Genomic DNA, 6,868 nt, shown 5'->3' with positions numbered 1-6,868 from the left:
GACTAGTGAGAGTGCTCATGAATTAAGTGTGGGAAAATTGGGTTTGCCAATATTTGGTTTGAGAATTGGGTGTTGTATATTCTTGCGAAAATGTGCAAAACAATAGTTAAGCACATATTATTACATTCAATACCTTAATCATATGCATTAAGAAAAACAAAAGAAAAGAAAAAAAATAAATAGAAAAAAAAGAATTGAAAAAAAAGAGCGAATAAATAAAAAGGGGACAAAATGCCCCAAAGTAAATGTTGGTAGCAATGCATAAGAGTTTTATTCAATTTAGGATGCTTGAATATGTGCAAAATATGGTTAATGGATAGTTAGATTTTGTATTTTAATTACATGGATTGTCCTAAGTTAGGTGAAAATGTTAGGCTAATTAAGGATTTAGATTTTAGTCCACTTAACCAAATACAATCCTACCTTGACCTTAACCCCATTACAACCCTTAAAAGACCTCTTGATATGTGTATTTGTGCATTAAATCTTTGTTGATTTTTAGATGAAGAGCAAGTCTTAGAAAGCAAGATTAGTAGAGAATTGAGAGAATCGAACCTTAAACACTTGAGTGATTAGAGTGTATACACTTCTGGTGAGGGTTTGATGCTCGATTCTTTGTTCTCGGCTTTCATGAACTATCTTCTTCTTGCAAGTTTATTTGTACTTTATTTTTATGATTTGAATTAGTGAAATCTAGTTCATATTTGTTCTTGGAAGGTTTATTTACTTTTCACCAAGTTGGTAGAAACATTTTGCATTTAGCTGCATTCATACAGATAGGTTGCATCTCATAGTTTTTACCATTCCTCTTCACTCGTATAGCTTCTCTTGAGATTAGCATGAGGACATGCTAATGTTTAAGTGTGGGGAGATTTGATGCACCACTATTTCGTGGTACATCTTGTGCTTAATTGAGTGGATTTTATCCAATATTCTCACACTTATTCATAGAAATTGCATGAGTTACATTTTCCTTCCTGATTTTGTGCTATGATTGAAAACATGTTTCTTTGGCCTTAATTTAGCTAACTTTAATCCTCTCTTATTTTCATTCGATGCCGTGATGTGTGTGTTTCCAGAGATTACAGGGCAGGAATCCCTTAGAGGATGGAAAGGAAGCATGCAAAAGTAGAAGGAATACAAGAAATTGAAGAAACTGCAAAGCTGTTAGCCCTGACCTCTTTGCACTCAATCAATCATAACTTGAGCTACGGAGGTCCAAATGAAGCAGTTCTAGTTGCATTGGATAGTGTGGCAGACAAATGACGCATACGCGTGGACGACGCGTATGCGTGACAGAGCCACGTGTTGGACGTATTAGAAATTGCTGCGGGCGATTTCTGGGCTATTTTTGACCCAGTTTTTGACTCAGAAAACACAGATTAGAGGTTGCAGAATTGGGGAATCATTGATACAACTTTCATTATTCACAATTTTAGGTTTTAAATGTAGTTTCTGGAGAGAGAGGCTCTCTCCTCTCTCTAGGTTTTAGGATTTAGGATTTCTCTTAGGTTTAGGTTTATTTCTTCCCAATTCTAGGTCCAATGTTCCTTTAATTCAGTTTCTCTTCTACTTTTATTTATCTTAGCATTTTAGTTGATCTATTCCTCTTGTGATTCTCTATTTTTCCAATTTAGTTTATGAATTCTTATATTAGATTTGATTTTCTATTTTAATACAATTTGAGGTATTTCAGATTTATTGCTTCTTCTATTATTTGTTATTGATTGATATTTGCAATTGGTAGTTTGGATTTAATATTCCTTGCTAGTTCTATGTTTTTATGTTATGCCCTCCAAGTACTTGACAAAATGCTTAGAAGGATGTTAGAGTAGGATTTTATGTTCTTGGCTTGGTTGAGTAATTGGTAACATTTGAGTTATCAAACTCCTTTGTTGATTGATAATTGAAAGTTGCTGATTGATTTGGATTCTACTAAAGCTAGTCTTTCCTTAGGAGTTGACTAGGACTTGAGGAATCAAATTGATTAGTCCACTTGACTTTTCTTCATTCGTTGAGGGTTAACTAAGTGGGAGCAATGAACAATTCTCATCACAATTGATAAGGATAGCTAGGATAGGACTTCTAGTTCTCACACCTTGCCAAGAGCTTTTCTAGTTATTAGTCTATTCCTTTTGAAATTTACTTTTCTTGTTTCTTATTTCAAAAACCCCAAAAGATACCTTTACATAACCCATTATAAGAACACTTCCCTGCAATTCCTTGAGAGGCGACCTGAGGTTTAAATACTTCGGTTTATTATGGGTTTGTTATTTGTGACAAACAATCTTTTGTACGAAAGAATTCTTGTTGGTTTAGAAACTATACTTTTAACGAGAATTTATTTGTGAAATTCTAGATCACGCAAGAATTTGTTCGTCAATCTCCAACTTAGAAATGTTGATAGAGAAACTCATCAAAACTCAAGAGATAGCCAGACAAGATCAAGAAGCTTCAATCAAAAATCTTGAGAGACAAATGGAATAAATGGCTAAACAAATCACAGAGATAGGTGAGAAGCAAGCAACTGCCTTCCCTTGTGCCATTGAAGACAACCCAAGAGACAAAGAAAAAGCTACAAAATGGGGGGAGTGCAAAGCAATCATAGTGGGAAGTGGGAAGACTATGGGAAAAGAAGCCATCATTCAGGAAGAACATGAAAAGCGGATAATTTATACGCTTTTTGGGATTATTTTTAGGTAGTTTTTAGTATGTTTTAGTTACTTTTTATTATATTTTTAGTAGTTATTATGCAAAAATCACATTTCTAGACTTTACTATGTGTTTGTGTGTTTTGCTGTAATTTTAGGTATTTTCTGGCTGAAGTTGAGGGACCTAAGCAAAAATATGATTCAGAGGCTGAGAAAGGACTGCAGATGCTGTTGGATTCTGACCTCCGTGCACTCAAACGCGTTTTTATGGAGCTACAGATGTCTAATTGGCGCGTTCTAAATTGGGATGAAAAGATAACATCTAGGGCTTTCCATTAATGTATAATAGTCCTTACTTTGCCAAAGATTTGATGGCCCAAACTGGCGTTCAACGCCAGCCAGAGATTCTTTTCTGGCGTAAAACGCCAGAACTGGCACCAGAACTGGAGTTAAACGCCCAAACTGGCATCCAAGATGGCATTTAACTCTAGAAAAGGCCTATGCACATGTAAAGCTCAATGCTCAGCCCAAGCACACACCAAGTAGGCTCCGGAAGTAGATTTCTGCACTATCTGCACTTAGTTACTTATTTTCTGTAATTCTTAGTAACTAGTTTAGTATAAATAGCACTTTTTACAATTGTATTCGTATCATCTTATGCCATTTTTCACATTTGGGAGGTTGGCCATTCGTCCACGCCTAGACCTTTTTCTCTTATGTATTTTCCAACGGTGGAGTTTCTACACCTCATAGATTAAGGTGCGGAGCTCTGCTGTTCTTCATGAATTAATGCAAGTACTATTGTTTCTCTTTCAATTCACGCTTATTTCTTCTCAAAGATATACTCTCGTACTTAATTTAGTTAAGTCAGAATGAAGGGGTGACCCGTGAAAATCACCCACTATCTTTGTTACTCGCTTAACCAAGATCCGTGTGCCTGACAACCACAAGCGGTCTACATGATGTTCAACGTAGTCATTGGACGACAGCCGGAGTAAAGTCTCTTGGGTCTCTGGTCCACGGATTTGACTTGCCTCTCCTGACAACAGAGCATTCGAATCCGTGAGGTTAGAACCTTTGTGGTAGAGGCTAGAACCAATTGGCAGCATTTTCGAGATCCAAAAAGTTTAAACCTTGTCTGTGGTATTCCGAGTAGGATTTGGGATAGGATGACTATGACGAGCTTAAAACTCACGAATGTTGGGCGCAGTGATAGTGTGCAAAAGGATAGAGAGATCCTATTCCGACACAAGTGAGAACCGATAGATGATTAGCCGTACGGTAGCTGTGCCTGGTATTTTTCATCCGAGACGAGAGATCCGACAGTTGATTAGCCGTATAGAAACCATACCTGGACCATTTTCACTGAGAGGATAGATGGTAGCCATTGACAATGGTGATCCACCAACATACAGCTTGCCATGGAAGGGAGCACGCATGATTGGATGAAGACAATAGGAAAGTAGAGGTTCAGAAGCAACAAAACATCTCCAAACGCTTATCTGAAATTCCCACCAATGAATTACATAAGTATCTTTATTTTAATTTACGTCTTTATTTATCTTTCAATTATCAAAACTCATAACCAATTGAAGCTGCCTGACTAAGATTTACAGGATGACCATAGCTTGCTTCAAGCCGGCAATCTCCGTGGGATCGACCCTTACTCGCGTAAGGTTTTATTACTTGGACGACCCCGTGCACTTGCTGGTTAGTTGTACCGGAGTTGTGAAAAGTGTGATCACAATTCCATGCACCATGTTTTTGGCGCCGTTACCGGGGATTGTTCGAGTTTGGACAACTGATGGTTCATCTTGTTGCTTAGATTAGGTAACCTGCTTTCTTGTTTCAACCTTTATTTTCTTTTCAAAAAGTTTTTAAAAAAATTAATACAAAAAAATTTAATAAAATCAGAAAACAAAAAATTTTGTGTTTCTTGTTTGAGTCTTGTGTCAAATTTTAAGTTTGGTGTCAACTGCATTTTTTTTAATTTAATTTTCTTTAAATTTTCGAAAATTCATGCATTATGTTCTTCATGATCTTCAAGTTGTTCTTGATGATTTTCCTTGTTTGATCTTTAATTTTTCTTGTTTTGTGTCTTTTCTTGTTTTTCTGGTGCATTTTTGAATTGTTAGTGTCCTTAGTACAAAAGTTCTTAAGTTTGGTGTCTTGCATGTCTTTCTTTTCCTAAAAATTTTCAAAAATATGTTCTTGATGTTTATCATGATCTTCAAAGTGTTCTTGGTGTTCATCTTGATATTCAAAGTGTTCTTTCATGCATTATTTGTTTTAATCTTAAATTTTTATGTTTGGTTTCATTTTGTTGTTTTTCTCTCTCCTCATTAAAAATTCAAAAGTCAAAAAAATATCTTTTCCTTATTTTTCTCATAATTTTCGAAATTTTGACTTGACTTGGTAAAAAAATTTTAAAATTTAGTTGTTTCTTGTTAGTCAAGTGAAAATTTCAATTTAAAAACTTTATCTTTTCAAATCTTTTTCATTTTTTTTATGATTTTCGAATTTCATTCTTTAAATTTTTCAAAATCTTTTTCATTTTTCTTTTAATGTTTTCGAAAATTTTAAAACTAATTTTTCAAAATCTTTTTCTTACTTTTATTTCATATTTTCGAAAATCCTTGCTAACCATTAATGTTTTGATTCAAAAATTTCAAGTTTGTTACTTTCTTGTTAAGAAAGGTTCAATCTTTGAATTCTAGAATCATATCTTTTAGTTTCTTGTTAGTCAAGTCATCAACTTTAATTTTAAAAATAAAATCTTTTTAATTTCTTTTTCAACTCCTTTTCAAAATAAATTTCAATCATATCTTTTAAAATTTTAATTTCAAAATCTTTTTCTAACTTCTTATCTTTTCAAAATTTATTTTCAAATCTTTTTTCAACTAACTACTTGACTTGTTTGTTTTAATTTAAAAAAAATTTACTATTTCTTATCTTTTTCAAAACCACCTAACTACATTTCCACTTCTAATTTTGGAAAATCACTAACCACTTTTTCAAAAATCTTTTTAGTTAACTAATTATTTTAGTTCTTAATTTTCTTGTATTTCTTTTTCAAATTCTCGAAACTAACTTAATTAATTAAATAAAAATAAAAATATTTTTCTTTTCCTCTTCTTAAAATTCGAATACTCTCTCTCTCATCTCTCTCTATTTATTTTATTTATTTACTAACATTTCTCTTCTACTCATCTAATAATTCGAATCTCCTCCCTCTCTCTGTGTTCAAATTCTTCTCATTCTCTCTCCACTTCATTCTTCTATTCTTCTTTTCCTATGACACATAAAGGAATCTCTATACTGTAACATAGAGGATTCTACTACTCTCTTTATTCTCTTCTTTTTCATATGAGCAGGAATAGAGATAAAGACATTCTTGTTGAAGCTGATCCTGAACCTGAAAGGACTCTGAAGAGGAAGCTAAGAGAAGCTAAAGCACAACACTCTGGAGAGGACCTTACAACAAATTTCAAAAAAGGGGCAGACATGGCAGCCGAACCTGAGAATAATGGTGGAGATGCAAGGAAGATGCTTGGTGACTTTACTGCACCAACTTCCAACTTCTATGGAAGGAACATCTCAATTCCTGCAATTGGAGCAAACAACTTTGACCTTAAGCCTCAATTAGTTTCTCTAATGTAGCAGAATTGCAAGTTTTATGGACTTTCATTGGAAGATCCTCATCAGTTCTTAGCTGAATTCTTGCAAATCTGTGACACTATTAAGACCAATGGGGTTGATCCCGAGGTCTACAAACTTATGCTTTTCTCCTTTGCTGTAAGAGATAGAGCTAGGATATAGTTGGACTCACAACCTAGGAAAAGCCTGAAATCTTAGAAAAAGTTGGTCACTGCTTTCTTGGTCAAATTCTTTCCACCTCAAAAGATGAGCAAGCTTAGAGTAGAAGTCCAAACCTTCAGACAGAAGGAAGGTGAATCCCTCTATGAAGCTTGGGAAAGATACAAGTAATTGATCAGAAGGTGTCCTTTTGACATGCTTTCAGAATGGAGCATCTTATATATATTCTATGATGGTCTGTCTGAATTGTCCAAGATATCATTGGACCATTCTGCTGGTGGATCTCTTCATCTAAAGAAAACCCATGCAGAAGCCCAGGAACTCATTGAGATGGTTGCAAATAACCAGTTCATGTACACTTCTGAAAGAAATCCTATGAATAATGGGATGACTCAAAAGAA

The 6,868-nt window shown here is 34.4% G+C and overlaps 1 non-coding gene across 1 annotated transcript; it reads right to left on the bottom strand.

The window, feature by feature from the left end:
• Positions 1 to 6,560: 6,560 nt before the first annotated feature.
• Positions 6,561 to 6,668, bottom strand: LOC130953669 (small nucleolar RNA R71). Its single transcript, XR_009075831.1, has one exon. It is a non-coding gene; the product is annotated as a small nucleolar RNA R71 (small nucleolar RNA).
• Between the last annotated feature and the right edge of the window lie 200 nt (positions 6,669 to 6,868).

This window comes from Arachis stenosperma, chromosome 9 (assembly GCF_014773155.1).
Source record: "Arachis stenosperma cultivar V10309 chromosome 9, arast.V10309.gnm1.PFL2, whole genome shotgun sequence".
Lineage (NCBI taxonomy): Eukaryota > Viridiplantae > Streptophyta > Magnoliopsida > Fabales > Fabaceae > Arachis > Arachis stenosperma.
This window is presented reverse-complemented; position numbering and strand designations above follow the sequence as displayed.